The sequence below is a fragment of the Mchenga conophoros genome, linkage group LG2 (genome assembly GCF_057382185.1).
Source record: "Mchenga conophoros isolate Kocher_MC1m ecotype Shallow Benthic linkage group LG2, M_conophoros_male_GT1.1, whole genome shotgun sequence".
Classification (NCBI taxonomy): domain Eukaryota; kingdom Metazoa; phylum Chordata; class Actinopteri; order Cichliformes; family Cichlidae; genus Mchenga; species Mchenga conophoros.
Genome location: NC_140527.1, coordinates 1,343,198 through 1,364,872, shown reverse-complemented (window position 1 = coordinate 1,364,872; position 21,675 = coordinate 1,343,198). Strand labels below are relative to the sequence as shown.

Sequence of the window (21,675 nt, the reverse complement as noted above, 5' to 3'; positions counted from 1 at the left end):
GGGAGCTCGGAGCGGATGGTGCGCTCAGCTGACCGCACAACCCTCTGTAGAGCTCGTCTGTCCTGCATGGTGCTGTTCCCGAACCAGGTTAAGATGTTTCCCGCCAGGATGCTCTCTATGGTGCACGAGTAAAAGTTCCTGAGCACCTTGGAGGGCAGTTGGAAGTCTCTCAAGCGTCTGAGGTGGTAGAGACGCTGTCGGGCCTTTTTCACCACGGTGTTGATGTGACAGGACCATGACAGGTCCTGCGTGATGTGAACTCCGAGGTATTTGAAGCTGTCCACTCTCTCCACTGGGCACTCGTTGATGACGGGGGTCTGGTAGTTCCTCTCCTGCTTAGTGCTGAAGTCCACTATCAGCTCCTTTGTCTTACTGACGTTTAGAAGGAGGTTGTTCCTCTGGCACCAGTTCTCCAGATTCCTAATCTCCTTCAGGTAGGCCGTCTCGTTGTTATCAGAGATCAGGCCCACCACGACGGTGTCGTCAGCAAACTTGATGATGGTGGTGGAGCTGGTAGTGGCCACACAGTCATATGTGTACAAAGAGTACAGCAGGGGGCTCAGAACACACCCCTGGGGGGCTCCAGTGCTGAGAGTGGTGGAGGCTGAGACATGTCCGCCCATCCTTACTGCCTGTGGTCTGCCAGTTAGGAAGTTGGAGATCCACAGACACATAGATGAGCTGAGTCCCAGATGCTCCAGCTTGGTGGTGAGTGTGGAGGGAATTATGGTGTTAAATGCAGAGCTGTAGTCTATGAAGAGCATTTTAACATAATTCCCCCTTCTAGTGTCCAAGTGAGTGAGTGATGTGTGGAGGAGATGAGAGATGGCATCGTCTGTGGAACGATTTGGACGGTAAGCGAACTGTAGTGGGTCCAGTGTGTCTGGTAGTGAAGAAATGATGAAGTCTCTGACCAGGCGTTCAAAGCACTTCATCACTACTGAGGTGAGGGCTACAGGGCGATAGTCATTGAGAGAAGCAGGGTGGGGTTTCTTCGGGACAGGAACAATGATGGACTCTTTGAAGCATGTGGGGATCACCGACTGAGATAAAGAGATGTTGAATATCTCAGTGAACACAGGAGCTAGCTGGTATGCGCAGTCTCTGAGGATACGACCTGGGATGCCGTCTGGTCCTGCTGCTTTCCTGGTGTTCACTCTCCTGAAGGCTCTCCTTACTTCATGCTCGGAGATGACGAGCACGTTTCCGGTGCTGGCAGTATCTTCCTGTCTGCAGCCGTTAGCGCCGCTAGCACTAGCATTGTTGGAGTCCTTAGCTGCAGCCTCGAAGCAAGCATAGAAAGTGTTCAGCTCGTCTGCCAGAGTCACGGCCGCGTTCGTCATACCGATTGTTGGTGCTTTATAGTCCGTTATTGTCCTTATTCCCCGCCACAGGCTCCTAGAGTCACTCTGTTGGAGTTGTGACTCTAGTTTCCTCCCATAGCGCTGCTTCGCCTCTTTCACCGCCGTCGTGAGTCCCGTGTTGTAGGCAGCGGTTTTCCAGCTCTTCTCTAAACCCTTGGTACTTCTCCAGCTTCTTGTGTTCCTTCTTCCTCATCTTGCTGTCATTCAGAACCACTGCATCTATCACTACAACCATCTTTCTCTGCTTGTCCACCACTATTATGTCCGGTTGGTTAGCCATCACCATTTTGTCTGCCTGTATCTGGAGGTCTCACAGGATCTTAGCTCGGTCATTCTCCACCACCCTTGGGGGCGCCTCTCATTTTGACTTCTGGACTTCCAGGTTATACTCGGCACAGATGTTCCTGTACACTATGCCGGCCACTTGGTTATGGCGTTCCATGTATGCCCTGCCTGCTAGCATCTTGCACCCTGCTGTTATGTGCTGGATTGTCTCTGGGGCATCTTTACACAGCCTGCACCTGGGGTCTTGCCTGGTGTGATAGATGATAGGTTTATAGCATAAACCTATTCGCTGGAACGTTAAGACAATATAATTACACTGCAAGCAAGACGCAAGTAGGCAAACTTCTTCATGGTACTCGTGCACGGGAGAGAACCAGACAAACGCCGTTCCTTCGCTTGACCCCAGTAGCTCTCGTCCGTTCTCCCGTATCACTGTCCTTTTATTGAGGTTACATGAATATGCATAAGTTCATTAACATATGACGTCTACATACACAAAGAGTACCTTGCCTGTGTGTGTGTGTGTGTGTGTGTGTGTGTGTGTGTGTGTGTGTGTGTGTGTGTGTGGGCTGCTGATCAAAGGGTCAAACATCCTTGGTCAGGAAGAGGGTAGCCTCCCCCTCACCCTAGATGGTTCATCCTAGATAACACGGTGAGTAAGTCCTGCAGTTCATCTAAACAAAGAGCACTTAGACTAGAACAGACGCAACTACGTTAATCCTACCATAAAATAATAAGACACGGTATGACCTCTCATGCTCCCAAAGTGCTGTCTAATACACACAAAGTTTGCAGACTATCAAGGATCAAAACCTCTACCAATCTACAACTAATTACAAAACTCTAAGCATATATAAGTAAATATTTCTAAGCATAAATGACAATCAACAATACAAATCTAACAATAGACCCCAGCCTCTATGGATCTTGTACTCAGAGCTTGTTCCTGTGCTGCCATGATTAGTGCCTCTGTGCTGTCTTTCAGTCCAGCTTTGTCCAGCCACTGGTAGGATATATATATATATATATATATAGTGATCCAGGCGGTCCACACTGAACGCTTGTAACACTCAGTGGTGGGGAAAAGATGACAACCAATAAAATTCTAAAAGACAATTTATTAGTACAATGTTTAAAAAAATTAAAGGATCAAACTGTCCCGTCTCCCACTTGCTAAAGGGATGAAACACACAGTCCAAGGCCAGAGCCAGCGATGCCACAAGTCAGTTGCAGTCTACATGTCAACCAGTTCAATAGGGATCAGCAGTTGTCCTCCAAAACCCACTGCTCTGTAAGCAGAAGGCCGGCAATCACTCAGGCCTCAGCAACCCAACGCTGCCTTTAGACTGCAGAACAGTAGGCCCTGACCTGCACAGAGAGATGAAATATCACCACATCTTCATTACACAATTCACAGTGCAGCAACTGATCCATCATAAATCAAGTCACCTTAGATCTGGCCACATGACATACCTGCACAGAGAGACAACATTTCACAGCAGTGTTTGTAGTGTGGGCTGTAAGTAGACTAGAATATCAGTGCAATCAAATACAGCTGCCTTCAATGAATCCAACTCCATCACAGCCACTGGCCCACAGCAAATGTGACACACAAAACCACTCCCACACCAGTGCAACTTCCCACAACCAACATGGAGATGAATCCATACAGGCAACATTACTATACCATGATACACGCTCAATATATGTATACATCAGCTTTGTCTTCAGTACCTGAAAACCATGCTCCATGGAGCTGAGATCAGGCGTTGAAGTAAGTGCTGGTCTCAAGGCAAATAAATGAGTCGGAGATTGATTTTGCTTTGGATTATTATCCACTCACGCTGTAAAATGCAGTTTTGTAACATTTTCTTGTCTCTGGGATGTTTGAAATGTGTGTGATGTTTGTTTCTTTAGTTTATTGCTGAGTCAGTTCCAAAATGCTCCTGAATTAAATACAATAGTCTCGTGCATTCACACAGGTGAACTCAGATCAAATAAAAGAAGTACTGGATGGTCTCTTTCTTATTCAATAAAAACTCTGAGCGTTCTCCATTGAGGAGAATCACATGGAAAAGGATATTACTACACTAACGACCAATACTGAATGGCCATAATGAAAACAGAATGAGAATGCTCAAGTACTACTACAAGAGTATTTTTGGTACAGTAATTGTTGCACATTATTCCACCTTTTTGTACGAGCGAACTCAGGTGCAGTTTATTTACAGTGACACCAGGTGATATGTACAACAGTGCCGGGAGAAAGGGGCTCCAGGGATTCCTGGGAAAAAGGGTTCATGTCACGGCTGGCGGAGGGAGCCGTGTGGTGTGGAGGAAAAGGAGGACCCAAGATGCAGCAAACTGATGATACGAGTGATGTTTTATTTACAAAGGTGGTGGTGGCAAAAACAGGCAACGAGGTATGAGTAAATTACAAACGGAAACCTAAACTGGGAGAACTAAATAACAAACCTGAGACCATACAAAGGGGGTGCAGGGCAGAGGGACGCAGAGACAGGACACCATGGAACGCAAATGAATGCAGAGATACGCAGAAATACACGGATGAATGCAGACGAGCCGACAACGAACACAGACCGACACCCACTAAATATACACACACAAGGTAATCAGGTAATCACACACAGGAGGGAAGAACAGCTGAACCTAATACACATGGGGACCGGAGGAGACAAGCTGAACACAATAACAGACACAGCCCTTCAGAACAGAACAGGAAATCCAGAACACGAGCCTTCAAAATAAAACAGGAAACAGACTGATGTACAACACAACACGGGGACATGAACAGAGCACCAAGGACAGACACAGGTAGGGCTGACAATACACCAAACTTCAGGTTAACCCCTAAACTAATACAAATCAGAATAAACACAAAACGCTGGGTCAACGACCCAGGACCATGACAGTTCATGTCACACTCTTCTTCTCCCTCGTCAGTCACTCACTCTCATACCACCGTTCACTCACAATATCCACACTCATGATCAAGTCCAGGGAAAAGCAGGGAAGGGTTGAGGATGGTCTATACATAGGGAGAGAACAGAGGAAATTTGGTGGAGGAAAACAGGATTTACTGGAATGAGCTGGAGCTACACTGATGGAAGCAGTGCAATATGTAGCACAGAGCCTTAAGTAGTGGCAGAAGAGGTGCGAGGATCGATTGCTGGTGTGTTGGGGAAGGAAACTCCGCCCAGCGAAGAGGAGGAGAGAGAGCGAGAGAGACAACAACAACAAACCCAAACTGGAGAGACACGGAGGACCCTGACATTTTATTTATTCAGCACTTTACTTAATCACTACTGTCTTTTAGCTTCTTTTATCAATGAATTGCAAAAGCATTAAAAGATAACAGGCAGATTTCTCCCAGTAATTGTGTATTAAACATACATGCAATGGTTTGAAAGCTTACAAACACAGCTGCCATGATTAGTAAGAAAGGCGTGAGCAGTTTAAAACTCCTGCTAATAGGAAGATTGTGCCTCCTTCTCATGTGTATGTTTTACTCACATGAAACAAACTGTGTGTGACTGAGACTCGACTGTGTTCCTCTCAATAGACTCGATCATGCAGGTGAGAGTTTAGAGTCCAGGCATGAAATCTATGGGCTGCCCAGGGCTGTAAAGTCACTCTCACACACATTCAGTTATCTCAAAGGCCGACCATTTAGACCCTCAGGTGTTGTAAATCTTGCACCTTGGCTCCCCGACAAGTCAGGTGCAAGGATTACCATTCCACATCCATTGCTCACATGAAAGCCCCTAAGTCCCTGTTACACAAAGCAGGCACAACCATCCCTCGCAAGTGCTCCAAAAAGTTAAAGGATAAAGAAAAGAGTTCTTGGGAAAGTATTCTGTACAGAAGCCAAAAACCAGAAGTGACTTTGCAGCTATTTAATGAAAGTAGCTGTAGCTGCTGAGCTTTGTGCATCATCACATTGAATCTCATTCAAAGCTGCTCATGATGTGCATATTAACACTGTGTTAGCTATTAATGAGTAATTATCTCAGACCCACACCTTTGCAGACCAGAAGGGAAGCAAATAAAAAAAATCTGCGTATTTGTTAAACATCACTAGTTTTATGCACATCCTCGTTTAACTGTATAATATTTCAAAAAAGACTTTTCTTTTTTACTCGGATTTCCCTTGCACTCTCAGTATTATATGGAAATTATTTCATATGTGCACAGCAAATCACTGGAGTTAAATATTCTGGAGTTAGGCATAAAAGTGCGCAAGAGTTACATTCCGGGAGTTTATTTTTCACCTTATACTACAGTCAGTGTTGGGGAGTACTCTAAAGCGGTGTAATATTTAGGTGTTCATTCACTGGGTGCTAAGGAGTCTAATTCAACACATTGCTGGTGTTGTTTGTCTGTCGACCGTTACAGCGCCTATCTGTGTTTCTTTCTTGGACTCCGACATGTAGGAGGTAAAAATACTTTATTTACTTTGGAATTTTCTGTGAGTGTAGTGATGTTATTTATATATATATATTCAGTTACATGGATGCACAAGTAAAATATAAAGTTAACTAACTAGCACTACATGTGTTTTCTGTATGTTATGCTGATTTGGAGATAGCAGCTAGGCTAATGCTAGTCAAAAGTTAGCTAACTTACTTATCTTACTGTATTTTAAGATACACATTTCACGTTGTCAATGAAAACGTTTATTTCTATTTCTTAATTTTAACACCAACGTTTAATTTAACGTTAGCTAACTACAGTAATATTCTGTTTAGACTCATGGTAATGGCCGTATTTAACCAAAGAGAGGTGCAGCCTGCACTGATGAGATGTTGAGGTACCATTAACATCAGTTAGTTAGTCCTGCTGCACACTGAGACATGCACACAACCCTGTCTCCAGAACTGTAAAGACAAGGACACAGCAAACATGCAGTCACATTGTCTGCTAAACCAGCCTAGCTAAATAGATTTTAAGCAATATTTAGTGTGGACAGGCTAACTCAATGTAAGACAGTGTTCGTTGATTAAGTTATACACAGTTTACATAGAGTTACCATAAACAACCTCTTCTTCTTGTGTTGTGTTTCATAGTAGTAAAGGTATTTTTTTCCGTAGGTGGCCAAGATGTTGATAAAAGTAAAACACAGAGAGACAAAGAAATATGCAAAATTGGAAGAAGTCAGCTTCACAGATTTTGTGAGAGCAGGTAAGTTATGGTTTGTACTAAGTCATTAAAGAAGAAATGATAATGTTGTTATTAACTAAGTGATGATTTTACTTCAGTGCTGCAGAAGTTTCTCATACCAGAAAATGCAGCACTGAAAGTCACAGATGAGCAGGGTATAGAGGTGGATCTTTCCTGCACTTGCAGCAGTCAAAGAGGTGTGTTTTGTCATCTATACAGCTGAAGGTAAGTAAATATATGCTCTGATAGATTTTGAAGGATTTGATTTGTACAGTTACTCTTAAATAAACATTTTTAATTTGTCTAATATCCTGTGGTAACAATCACAAAATGCTGTTTTCATGGCTCAACAGTAAGTTGGATTTATCACATGCATTTCAGACATCCTGGAAACACAATCATCCAAGAAGCTGCGTGACTGCTCAGACCTAACACACTATGTGACACTCACACCTTGTGGTATGTAAATTGTATATTACCATAATAAAATACAAAATAACCATCTGTTCTCCTGGGAGAAAGTATAATTTAATCAAACCGTGCAATTTACTGGCCCTGTGTGCATAAATGGTATCTTTGTTGTGTTGTGTTTTTGATTGTATATACCTTGTATTCTAATATTTTTGTTTGTCACCCTCAGATTTGACTGTCCTGAAGCAACATGTGGAAGAGCCCTCCTCTCCAAGTCTAACACATACATTGTCTGTCTCAACCACCAGCAGTCAGAGCAGTGACACAAGTGATGCCGGACTTCAAATGGTTCAGCCTCTATTGGACAGCATACATGAAAGAAATGTAGATACAGTACTTAATTGACTTATACTTGACTCTTTAGTTGCCATTACTTGAAAAAGCTTAAACACGAAGATAAAACAGATTAGAGAAAAATAATTTAATATAGTATTTCATGTAGTTTGCTCTGCAACTGTAGTGTGTAATAAGACTTGCTCTCTCTCTCTCGCTCTCGCTCTGTTTTTGTTATGCATGTTAACCATGAAACGTGTTTCCATGATCAGTGTCCTGCTTTTCAGGTAAATGAAACCATTTTTAAGAAGATACTGGTCCTAGAAAGGGAGAAAGTAAGACATTTCAAATGTTTTGATGCCCAAATGTCATATGGGTGTGATTCACAATTTTATGTTCTGTGAGAGAGTTGCATTACTTAATTTGTTGGCTTGATGGAGACTTTACAGAGTCTTCCTCACGTTAACACTGCATTACAAGAAGTGCTTATTCTGTAGTCATTTTTTTCCTTTAATTCTGTTTTTTTTTTCTTTTCGCCCAATGTTAGGCCTTTCTGACCTCAACTGTTTAGCTGCCAATAATGGTGGATATTATGCTATTACAGTACTGTTACACAGAATGTATGTTAATCCATGCAGCATTCATATTTGAATATGTTATTTTTGATAAATAAAATCCATACATTCATAATAATCACTATTGTGTTTTTGTAGTAATTTGCACCAAAAACCTAAAACTTTTTTCAATTGATGAGTAACACTACAAAAGAGTTAATATCAAACTTAACTCTAGTTATGAGTTAAATTTTACTCTATATGGTAGTAGAAATTTTACTCCGTGAGAGTTTAGTTTTAACTCCTATAAAGAGTTGAAAAATCAACTCCCGGAAAAGAGTTACTCTAACTCTGCACTAGAGTTCATTCGATGGTCACGCATGTACACTCAAATGTAGTTAATCTGAACTCCCTGAGAGTTTATTCCAAAGACCAGAATTTGCTGTGTGGTACTACATTTTTGAGGGCACTAATCCTGTATGACTGGTTAGAGGTATCTGAACTTTTAACAACTCTCTGAACTTTTCCTATAAACCCTTTTTTGCACTGTTTTAAAATTTAAATTCCTTCTTAGACATTAAAATCGCTTCACTGTTGCTGAGGAGCCTGGTAGAGTTAACTTTACAAACAGTACTGCAATTTTCCCCATTAAAATTGTCTGTACTGGCTCCACAACAGCAAATTTTCCAAACCACATGAAGATTTGAGAAATCTGAACCTATCCTTTAGTATTTTATGCATTATTTTCTAGGTTCAACTTCAGCTGAGAATGCAGCATAATTAATGCAAGTACGTAGATCTAGGGAAGTACAGTTCTACTGTTACCACACGTTTGTCTTCTCTTATCTAACAGACTTGCTACATAGAGCAAGTTATAGAGCTAGGTAGGATCCAATTATTTTCTTTGAGGGTTTTGGGTTGGTAGAAAGGTAAGTCCCCCCCCCCCCCCCGCTTTTCTAGAATGGCTTTTTGTAGATAAATAAACCAATCCGCCTCAACTCCAAATCTTACTGTGGCATTGGTCATCTTTGGAGGGCAACACTTTAGTTTCCCCTGGGCAAGGATGTAAAATAATAATATACAACTCTGGTGACATTGGGTTAAAAGATGAGGAATTGTTAGATGCAGACGTTTTAGGATACCAGAGCACCTTCTGGGGCCACTGAAGAAAGAGGTGGATCTCATATTGTCCCTTGGAATCATTCAGCCTTGTGATTGGTGTAACCCAGCTGTTCTGGTTCTCAAGAAGGATGGCTCCATAAGATTCTGCATTCATTTCAGGTACCTTAACTCTGTTTCAAAGTTTCACTCATATCCAACACCACGCATGGATAAGCTGATTGAGCACCTGGAAAAAGCAAAACTACCACTGACCTCTCTAAGGGCTACTGGCAGGTCCACTCAGGGAGGGGTCTTGGGAGTTGACAGCTTTCTGCACGTCATGGGGGCTGTTTTCAGTTTATAGTCCTCCCATTTGGTTTACATGGGGCTACCTTCCAGAGACTAATGGACCAGGTACTGTGTGGACTTGCTTATTACACATGTGGAGGACATTGAACATCTGAAGGAGGTCCTGGATCATTTGCAGTCTGTATTCACCATTGGAGGTGGAGTTATGAAACCACAAGTTGATAAAGTCCAAAGCCATTGAATGCTGTCCTCTTCCACAGACTAAGAAGCAGTTGAAGTCCTTCCCGGGTGTGGCTGCCTTCTACCAACGATTTATTCCAAACTTTGTCGCTAGAAGTGCAGTCTTGATGGGTATGACAGGCTCACTGTGCCCAAATCAGGTTCAGTGGACTACAAAAGCAGAGGCAGCTTTTTGGAACATCCAGCAGTCTCTGGGTGAAAACATAGTTCTTCACAGTCCAGATTTTGATGCGGATTTGACTTTGCAAACAAATGCTTCTGAAAGGCGTATTGGAGCTGTGCTTCTGCAGGGACCACCAGTGGACCAGCATCATGTCGCCAACAACAGTCGCACGCCATTTTCCAGAGATGAGCTCTGTGGCATGGTGAAGTTGTAGTCTCTGACTATTAAGTGGATGCTCGGCTCCTTTAAATACAACCAGCCATGGACGGAGTTCATGCTGTTCAGCCACTGCGGTGCTTTATGGTCAGTCTGCAAGATGAAGGGCACAAATGAGAGGATTACTCATTGGTACCTAGCCATGCAGCCATTGAGGTTAAAAACATCTCTGGAAGAGACAACATTACAGCTGGCTATCTCTCTCTTTCGCTGTTCTAGCGAGAGTTTGTGAAGCAAGGGGTTGTGCAATGGCTGCACCTGCAGCCACACAACTTTAAAGTTGGGCAAAGATGTGCTCTGGGATGCTACTGTGTTATATATGGGAAGTGTTGATTGGACCATACCAAGTGCAGCTCTTTCACTGGTGACAATAAATAAGTAATTTTTAATGTTGTGCCTTTTCTTTGATTTATGGTTTGCTTTGTATTTTATTGAGTATTATTGATTTGAAGTGATTCTTACTGTTGCTTTGTTGTTTGATGTTAGATAATTTGTTAATATTTGTGTTCGCCTGTGTGTGTGTCAACTTGGGCTGATCAGCCAGTATTTAAGCTTCCTTTTGATTCTTGTTACGTCAGTTTTGTTATGTGGAGACATACAAGTTACTGTTTTTGTAAACTAGCCTAAACATGATACAAAAGGCACGAAACTCAAAATGCTGGGTCATAAGACAGGAAATGTGTTTCTCCATGACTGCAGTTGGCAATCAAAGCTGTGATGATTATGAGACAGATGTCACTCGTGGAGTCATTTGTACTTGGATAGTGCCGGCATGCAGCACCAGAGGGACAAAATGTGGAGCTGTTGGCGGTGTGCAGCACTGCTGCTGGATTTTTGGAAAGTGCTTTTGAGTTCATGTTTAAACAGCAGTATTTTCCTGCATCCTTAAAACCCATTTATTCAAATTATTTCATTAGATATTTCATAACCATATTTATAAAATTCATGCTAGAATGGCTGTATGAGTTTGGCTCATGTGTGTTCCTGAGATTACATCACCTGAGTCGGCCTAAGGTTGTAGAATAGAGCATTTAAAATGGGTTCTACAGGGAGTGCAGAATTATTAGGCAAATGAGTATTTTGTCCACATCATCCTCTTCATGCATGTTGTCTTACTCCAAGCTGTGTAGGCTCGAAAGCCTACTACCAATTAAGCATATTAGGTGATGTGCAACTCTGTAATGAGAAGGGGTGTGGTCTAATGACACCAACACCCTATATCAGGTGTGCATAATTATTAGGCAACGTCCTTTCCTTTGGCAAAATGTGTCATGGTCCGGGTGAGCACGGGGTTTTTCCACTCCGCTGGGTTCTACCTTCAGGCAGAGACTCCAATCAGCTTCCACACCTGGTTCCAATCAAGTCACCTGCATATAAGACCAGCATTCACAACAGACCTCTGCCAGATCTTCTGCTAACCCATGTCAGTGCTAGGCTGCGAACCCCTTGTGAGAACCCTCAACTACTGCTTTTCCCTCACCGTGTTTTTCTTTGTCATAGGACCCACCTGGCAGTCACGTTTCCCGAACTACTCTCATCTCCGCCTGGACGCTGGTTCTGTCATCTGGTTTCTTCCTCTCCACCATCGGACTACACCTGCCTGCCTCCCTGCCAAGTCCCTCACTCCACGCATATTCTGGATCCTCTCTGGACACTCCTCACCCGGAACCCCCTGGACACCCCTTCCTCGCATGACACTTTAAACCTGCAACGCGTAAGCCCTAACCTCCATAGCCTAATCCTGCAGCTGTGATTCACTGGACTGCCACTGACTACTTGTCTCTTCTCATTATAGTGACTGTGTACCTCCATCCAAGCCGCTGCCCCTTTTTTCCATCCGTGAAATCCAGCACCTAGCCATAGCACTCAGTTTCATGTTCACAGTTTGGCCTCACAGTTCACAGTTCATAGCATTTCATAATTCATAGCATTCTTAGTCTCCTGTTGTGTAATTTCACTAGACACTTGTAAATAAAGCACTGTGTTCACGCCCGTTTGCCTCCCTCTGTGTCTGCATTTGAGTCCACACCCACAGCCGGGCCCTCTCGGCCGTAACAAAATGGGTCAAAAGAAGGACTTGACAGGCTCAGAAAAGTCAAAAATAGTGAGATATCTTGCAGAGGGATGCAGCAGTCTCAAAATTGCAAAGCTTCTGAAGCGTGATCATCGAACAATCAAGCGTTTCATTCAAAATAGTCAACAGGGTCGCAAGAAGCGTGTGGAAAAACCAAGGCGCAAAATAACTGCCCATGAACTGAGAAAAGTCAAGCGTGCAGCTGCCAAGATGCCACTTGCCACCAGTTTGGCCATATTTCAGAGCTGCAACATCACTGGAGTGCCCAAAAGCACAAGGTGTGCAATACTCAGAGACATGGCCAAGGTAAGAAAGGCTGAAAGACGACCACCACTGAACAAGACACACAAGCTGAAACGTCAAGACTGGGCCAAGAAATATCTCAAGACTGGTTTTTCTAAGGTTTTATGGACTGATGAAATGAGAGTGAGTCTTGATGGGCCAGATGGATGGGCCCGTGGCTGGATTGGTAAAGGGCAGAGAGCTCCAGTCCGACTCAGACGCCAGCAAGGTGGAGGTGGAGTACTGGTTTGGGCTGGTATCATCAAAGATGAGCTTGTGGGGCCTTTTCGGGTTGAGGATGGAGTCAAGCTCAACTCCCAGTCCTACTGCCAGTTTCTGGAAGACACCTTCTTCAAGCAGTGGTACAGGAAGAAGTCTGCATCCTTCAAGAAAAACATGATTTTCATGCAGGACAATGCTCCATCACACGCGTCCAAGTACTCCACAGCGTGGCTGCAAGAAAGGGTATAAAAGAAGAAAAACTAATGACATGGCCTCCTTGTTCACCTGATCTGAACCCCATTGAGAACCTGTGGTCCATCATCAAATGTGAGATTTACAAGGAGGGAAAACAGTACACCTCTCTGAACAGTGTCTGGGAGGCTGTGGTTGCTGCTGCACGCAATGTTGATGGTGAACAGATCAAAACACTGACAGAATCCATGGATGGCAGGCTTTTGAGTGTCCTTGCAAAGAAAGGTGGCTATATTGGTCGCTGATTTGTTTTTGAATGTCAGAAATGTATATTTGTGAATGTGGAGATGTTATATTGGTTTCACTGGTAAAAATAAATAATTGAAATGGGTATATATTTGTTTTTGTTAAGTTGCCTAATAATTATGCACAGTAATAGTCACCTGCACACACAGATATCCCCCTAAAATAGCTAAAACTAAAAACAAACTAAAAACTACTTCCAAAAACATTCAGCTTTGATATTAATGAGTTTTTTGGGTTCATTGAGAACGTGGTTGTTGTTCAATAATAACATTATTCCTCAAAAATACAACTTGACTAATAATTCTGCACTCCCTGTAAAGTGCACTGCACTGTGTGCCGGCGCACTTTTTCCATAGGCCATGGTGGACTGACTGACCTCAGCATGCTTCTAGTGGTGGGTACATGATTAACATGAGGGGCGTGAAAGCTCGGGGAACCCTTGACCAATTTGTTGTCCACCAGGCCACGGCAGAAGTAGATATGGTATGTAAACATTGTTTTTTTTTAAACCCTCTGGTTAAGGTTAATGTGGGCGTGTGCAATGAATATCAGCGCTATGTGGCCAGAAGTGTGATAATATCATTTATTTTGTGTAATAAGCAACTGCAAGGCTAGATGATTACAACAAATAGATGACTAATACATAAAAGTAATACATAGATGAATAATGATGATGAGTTATGATGCGTAATCATGGGAACAAGCGGGTTTACAAACGGGAACAGCTGATTAGCATTAGAAAAGCTGAAATAATACAAATGGAAAAACTAGTCTGTTTCCACAGATGTAGCATTGAGCTTTTGAGTTCATGATTTGGTTCTTTTTTACTTCAGCTACAGTCGAGGCCTTTGAGGCACAGATATTGTGTTTACAGGTGTTCCACAGACTTTCTGTTTGCACTTCTCTAATTGCACTAAATGTGCACTGTTACAAGAACGTTTTTCTTTCTACTGTTTTCTATTAATTTATGTCATTTTAAGTTAAGCAGGACAGAGTTCTTATAAAGAAAGATTTACTTATATTCTCAAAAGTTAAGCATGACAGGCTTTTTATCTGACATAAAATGTATAGAAATCATACATATAAACCAACCAGACTGTACATCACTGTCACAACAGTGTTTGTTTTCATTCAAAGGCTTTATGGCTTTTCCTACAATACCTGGTGGGCCGGGCCAATTTCTTGTCCCAGTCCAGACCTGCCTGTGGATTTCTCTGGTTTCATTTTATAATACTGGACTTATTTTTCTATGAAGGTTGGAACTTTGAGAGTTTAAACAAGAGAGAAAATTGTGGAAATGTTCATGCCTGTCTGATAAAAGTGTATGAAGTTTGCAGTGAGGGGTTTTACAGCCTTAAAACATCTATAATAATTGTAAAAAATTAAGTTGGCTACTTCGCGAATTTTGCCTATCACGGGTTATTTTTAGAACGTAACTCCCGTCATAAACGAGGGGCCGCTGATAGGAAAAAGTGTGAATGGGTGACTGAGGCATGTTGTATAAAGTGCTTTGAGTGATCAGGTAGTGTAAAAAAGCACTTTATAAGAACCATTTACCTTACATTCATCTTGCACAGGCTTTCCAATAGCATTTTCTTTTTACTGTGTATGTTGATGTTGTTTGACCTGAAGTCCTCTTGTGTGTGAGTTGATTCTTGCATGTATACAATCCCAAGAACTTTCATGTTTGGTTTGTTATTGGTTTAAAAGACATTTGGACACTGGAGAAATGTCACCATTTTTGCTTAACGAGAAGGTCTGTGCAACATGATTTAAGGTCAGCATGCACCTTTGTGCTGTGATAATGTCACCAGACATGCAGAAGACTCTTTGTCCTCTGGCAGTAGTACCTGGGATGTGAAGGTGTTGTTTTGGCAGTGTGGCCAGGAAACAACACCCGTGCTGGGTTTTTTGTGAGTGCAAAACACTCTCCTGGTGTTTTTTCCTCCTCCTCAGCCATGGGAGATAAAGACTTTGGGATTTAAACATCACAATAAATCTGACAAAGGAAATCTATTTGGACTGCGTGACTTGTGACTCAACTTGTATGGCATGACAGGGGTCTGGGATCCTCTTCACTGTAACCAGATTCCACGTGATGTTCCTGGGCTTCTGGCTCAGAGAGCTTCTGACCCACTGAGGATGAACCAGTTTTTGTCTGAAGTACACTGAGCTGTTGTGCTTGGAGAACACGCTCCTGAGTTTCTCTGATAAACCTGCTACATAAGGCAGCGGTCCCTGACCTTTTTTGCACCACGGACCGATTTATTGTCAGACAATATTTTCACAGACTGGCCTTTAAGGTGTTGCGGATAAATACAACAAAATAAAACGATACGACCAAGACAAAAATGGTGGTATTTTGTAAATATAATAATAAACACAAACTCACTGTGTAATTATGTAACTTTATTAGCAGCATCCTCCTGAAACGCGCCAACAACATTGAGAGCATTATCCTCCCCTTAATGCTCTCTGGTCACTATGGTAACGCGTAAATGTTTCTTTCAAACACACAACTACAACACGGGAAAGACCCAGGGAAACCGAGTTAATGATAAAAACCCTGAAAACCATCAACTTCACACCACAGCCTCAACTCTCGCGGACCAGTACCAGTCTGTGGCCTGGGGGTTGGGGACCGCTGACATAAGGGATGACAGTGTTGTTCCGTTTGTCACTCTGTTTCTCCTTAGCTTGAGTTTGACCTTGTTTACTGTCAGGTAACGATACCTTTCTTTTCTTGGAGTCCAACTCAGACCCACTGAGTATAAACTCAGAGAACAGAACTTAGAAAACAGAACCATCCTCACCCCAATCAGATCTGCACACTGTTAGACCTCTGCATTACCGCCACATATTTTATATACAATGAGGGTTTCTATAGACAAAAACATGGCTGTGCCATGGGCTCTCCGTGACACCTATTATAGCCAACCTTTACATGGAGGAAGTGGAAATTAAAGCTCTTGGCCCTTTCAAAGGGACAGCACCTAACCACTGGTACAGATACATGGATGACTCCTGGGTCGCAATCAGAACCCAGGAAGTAGATTCCTTCATGGTTCACATCAACTCAGTGGATAGAGACAAAGTTCAGCGGGGAAGATACAGAATCAGAATCAGAAACTTTATTGTCATTGTCATGAGAACAACGAAATGAAGAATGGTCCCCGATCATTGCATCATCCCTAGCAATATCAAAATATAAATAAAACAATAAAATTCAATAAATAAAATAGATAGAATACTTAAAATACTAATAAGATGTAACAGTAAAACATTCACATACATTCCCACACACATGCTTCAGACCGTGCATAGATTAACACAAGAGTGGCGTGATGGACATTTTTTTGTAGTATTCAGATGTGTTATTGCAGTTGGATAACAGCTGTGTTTGAGTCTATTAGTCCTTGCTCTGATTGCCCTGTACCGTCTGCCTGAGGGCAACAGTTCGAACAGGGAGTGGCCAGGATGTGAGGTGTCTTTTATGATGTTTTGGGCCTTTTTAAAACAGTGGGCGTTGTGTAGAACTTCCAGTGTGGGGAGAGGGCAGCCAGTGATCTTTTGGGCGGTGTTAATGATCCCTTGGAGTGTTTTCCTCTGAGCCCCTGTGCAGCTAGTGTACCAGATGCATATGCAGTAAGTTAGAACACTCTCAATGGTGGCTCTGTAGAAGGACACCAGCAGTCTCTGTGTGATGTTATTCCTCCTGAGAATTATCAGGAAGTACAGTCTCTGTTGGGCCTTTTTCAGCAGCTCGGAGGTGTTCACACTCCAGGAAAGGTTCTCCTCTATATTGACTCCCAGGAAGCGGAAGCTTGCCACCCTTTCTACACAGTCCCCATTTATGAATAGTGGTTGGATCTCTGCCTTTTTCCTTCTGAAGTCTATTATGAGTTCTTTGGTTTTTGAAGTGTTGAGGAGGAGGTTATTGGCCTTACACCATGACGTCAGCTGCTCCACCTCGTCTCTGTACGTAGACTCGTCTCCCTTGGAAATGAGCCCCACCACTGTGGTGTCATCTGCAAATTTCACAAAGATGTTGCTGTGGTGGCGAGGAGTGCAGTCGTGTGTGTAGAGAGAGTAGAGCAGTGGACTGAGCACACAGCCCTGGGGTGAGCCAGTGCTGAGACTCAGGGCTGAGGATGTGTGATGGCCAACTCTGACTCTCTGTCTACGGCCCGAGAGGAAGCTATTGATCCACATGCAGGTGCTGTATGGAAGCCCCAGGTCTTGTAGCTTGGCCACCAGTTTGTGTGGAAGGATGGTGTTAAAAGCTGAGCAGTAATCCACGAAGAGCATCCGCACATAGCTACCATGCTCTTCCAGGTGAGTTAATGCAGCATGGAGTGCTGTGGCTACAGCGTCTTCCGTGGATCGGTTTGCTCTGTAGGCAAACTGGTGTGGATCCAGGCTGCGGGGCAGGGCTGCTGTGATGTGTCTGCGGACCAGCTTCTCAAAGCATTTCATTACCACTGGGGTACAAGTGGTAATGTGGTATACAAAGGATAAATGTTTGCTTTGCCTGGACTGTGCGCATTGAAGAGAATGGAAACCTGAGCACTGAAGTTTACCAGAAGAGCAGTTTCAGCAACAGTTCTTTCAACTTCGCTGTCTGAGGGAACGTTACAGGAGCTCGTTGCTTCTGCTGCTGTCAGACTCTTTAATTTATCCACTGAGGTCAGATCCACACATGTGGAACAGAACTGATCACACATCAGTGCACCCTGTCACTTTGTATACCACAACACACATACTAGTCCTTTAATCTCTATATTTATCTTAATATTTATCTATCATAACTCTTCACTCATTTTATATGAGCGCTTGTTGTTTGTTGTATATTTGCTGCCTTGACAACTCAGTTCCTCTCTGGGATTAATAAAGTCACAACATCTCAGTGTAGGTCACACAAAGCCACTAAGATAGTTTTGAGATCCCTTCCCAGACGCCTTGACACCCACTCACATCTTATGTCTGTTGATCTCAGTAAGTCACATGATAGTGTGAGGCAGGATCTCACAGTGGTTTCACTCAATACCTCTGCTGATAGAGACACCTTTTTTCAATTCAATTCAATTTTATTTATATAGCGCCAAATCACAACAAAAGTCGCCTCAAGGCGCTTCATAGATACAGAGAAAAACCCAACAATCAGATGACTCCCTATGAACAAGCACTTTGGCGACAGTGGGAAGGAAAAACTCCCTTTTAACAGGAAGAAACCTCCGGCAGAACCAGGCTCAGGGAGGGGCGGGGCCATCTGCTGTGATTGATTGGGGTGAGAGAAGGAAGACAGGATAAATATGGGAAGCTATGGCTTCTAATGATGCTTCCTAAGGGAAGCATGCATAATGTAAACAGAATTGGTCCTAGCACTGAACCCTGTGGAACTCCATAATTAACCTCAGTGTGTGAAGAGGACTCTCCATTTACATGCACAAACTGGAGTCTATTAGATAGATATGATACAAACCACTGCAGCACAGTACCTGTAATACCTACAGCATGTTCTAATCGCTCTAATAGGATATTATGGTCGACAGTATCAATCAATCAATCAATCTTTATTTATAAAGCACTTTTCATACAAAAAAAAAATGTAGCACAAAGTGCTTTACATAGTTAAAAGCAGCCCACCCCACCCTCCAACTCACTCCCCGTACTCTCATTAACATAAATGATGTGAATACACACATATCCCCCCCCCCCCCCCCCCCACACACACACACACACACATACACACACACACACACACACGCGCACACTTAAAGAGTAAAAATTGGGCTGGGCTCGCATGAGCCAAGTGAGGAAACACTATAACAGGAAGCCGTCTGCACCGGGAGCCGGTCACAGACAGACACACAGCAGGAAGGAGGCCAAGGAGCCCCCCAGCCAGGCTGAGAGGACCCCCAGAGACCCAGCAGCCACAGTCGATCACAGCCCCGGTGCAGAGAGCGCCCTCTGAGGAAACACTGGAGATATGACACAATAGGATATATACAGGGTAAAATGATAAAATAAATAAGAACGGGATACAATATAAATATAAATATAAATAGAGTAAGAAGGTTAAAAAATGAATAAGAATAAAATCAATAAATATTATGTAAAGCCTAAATTAATAATAGAATAACAGGATAGAATAAATAAGCATAAAATAAATAAACGTTAAGTAAAAGCTAAATTAAAAAGGTGGGTCTTGAGCCTGTTCTTAAAAACATGTACGTTCTCTGCGGCCCTGAGCTCCTCCGGCAGGCTGTTCCATAGACGAGGACCATACCACTGAAAAGCTGCCTCTCCGTGAGTATGTGTCCTGACTTTAGGGACAATTAAAAGGCCAGTACCAGAGGACCTCAGGGTCCGCGAGGGTTCGTATGGTAAAAGCAGATCTGAGAGATAAGAAGGCCCAAGACCATTAAGACATTTAAAAACCAATAAAAGAACTTTAAAATGTCATGGTCCGTGGTCCTGTGTCTGTGGAATGCGTGATGCTCGGGTAGCCACACCCCCGGGCTGGGCCATCACCAGCACACCTGCTCTCCATCCCGGTGATTACACGGAGATCCACTTAATCCGGCGCTGACGGATGCTCCACGCCAGTCCGTAGTCATCCCCACAGTGGTAACCAGACTTCCACGAAAAGTGTGCATTCTCTTCTGCTTGGAACTTTGTTTAACCTGCCTACTTCTGTCCAGGTTTCTACTCGGCGTCTGCTACCTGCCTGTCCTCCGGCTCAACTGGATCTCGCGGTGCTCACCTGGCCCACTCGCCATTCCACGGACTTCCTGCCCCCACGGACTGCCACACTTCCCTCCCGAGCTCCCACGGTTCCGTTCTATCGTAAGCCCCTACTCTAACTCAGTCCTGATATGTTCTCCCCGCTTCCTGGCTCCCTAGTAATCATCTCCCCTTTCTATTGCAGCCCCCCGCCGTCCCGATCCCGGCTTCCTCGTGTCATTGTTTCCCCGGATTTTTAGTTTCTGTTTTGCTCTCTACTTTCCCCGGGTCGCCTTTCGTTGTTTTAATAAAGTGTCTTTTTGTTAGCTCGGAGTCTGCGCCTGGATCCTTTCGTGCCCGCGCACCACGGCGCATGACATAAAATCGATCCTGACACACACAGGGAGCCAATGCAGTGATTCTAAAACCGGTGTAATGTGGGCCCGCCCTCTGGTCTTCGTCAGCACACGAGCTGCCGAGTTTTGCAAAAGTTGTAAAGTTGAAATATTCTTCTTAGGAAGACCAGAGAGCAGGGCATTACAGTAATCAATGCGACTGGTAATAAAAGCATGCATCAGCATCTCCGTGTTGGCCCGAGAGAGAATAGGGCGGACTCTGGCTATATTTTACAGCCAGAGTCGTGTTTGAGAATTATACCACGGAGTCAGGTACTTCTGATTTGAGGTCTTAGTTTTCACAGGAGCTACAGTATCCAGAGTCGTACGTAGTGAGGAGGTAAAATTATTAACAAGATGATTGACCTCTGTTGGGGTAGCGTTCAGATAGCTGTTCTGCTCTGTGTTGGTACAGGGCATTGAAGATGATAACAGTGGGTGGATTATATTCTTAAACTTAGTTACAACACTTTCAGAAAGACATCTACTGTGATAAAGTCTACTCCCCACTGCTGTGTAATCAATTATTGTAAATGTAAATGTTATCAGGAAATGATCAGACAGGGGAGGGTTTTCAGGAAACACTTTTTTTTCACGACTAGCACATGTCTCCTTGTGTACGACCGACAAACATTACTGGACATAAAAGACGGTCTTTCTTATAACTTTCCGGAGTTCAATTTTTGCAACACGGACGCTCCGTTTGCAGACCCCCCATTCATCTCACCTGAGACGCCTTTGTTCTCTGGCCCTGGAGGCCGCAAACGCCGACGCAGAGGGAGAAGATCTGGCGTTCTGGTCCGACTGAGACGGCGCACTAACAGACCACCATTACCCAGTTTATTACTGGCTAACGTGCAGTCTCTGGAGAACAAGCTATGCGAGCTTCGGGCACGGATCTCATTCCAGCGAGAGATGCGGGACTGCTGCGTGATCTGCCTCACAGAAACCTGGCTATCGGACAAAGTACCGGACTCCGCAATACAACTACCGGGGTTCTCTGTGCATCGCGCAGACAGGTCACAGGATCTTACTGGGAAAAGCAGAGGCGGTGGTGTGTGTTTCATGATCAACAACAGCTGGTGTGATTATGCGAACGTGCACCCGGTCAAATCCTTCTGCTCACCGGACCTGGAGTGATTATTACGGCTGTTTACATTCCCCCACAAGCCGACACTGACCGAGCACTCAGGGAACTGTACAGCGCGATCAGCAGCGAGGAAACCGCACACCCAGAGGCAGCGTTTATCACAGCCGGAGACTTTAATAAGGGAAACCTGAAGAAAGTCTCACCCAAACTCCACCAACACATCCATTTCAA

General features: G+C 43.7%; 2 long non-coding RNA genes across 2 annotated transcripts; both read left to right on the top strand.

The window, feature by feature from the left end:
- The first annotated feature begins 7,009 nt into the window (after positions 1 to 7,009).
- On the top strand, positions 7,010 to 8,268 carry LOC146581421 (uncharacterized). Its single transcript, XR_014888503.1, has 3 exons — positions 7,010 to 7,055; positions 7,212 to 7,289; positions 7,471 to 8,268. It is a non-coding gene; the product is annotated as an uncharacterized LOC146581421 (long non-coding RNA).
- Positions 8,269 to 19,710: 11,442 nt separating this feature from the next.
- Positions 19,711 to 20,325, top strand: LOC146581420 (uncharacterized). The gene is made up of 3 exons (XR_014888502.1): positions 19,711 to 19,863; positions 19,938 to 20,082; positions 20,165 to 20,325. It is a non-coding gene; the product is annotated as an uncharacterized LOC146581420 (long non-coding RNA).
- Positions 20,326 to 21,675: the final 1,350 nt, after the last annotated feature.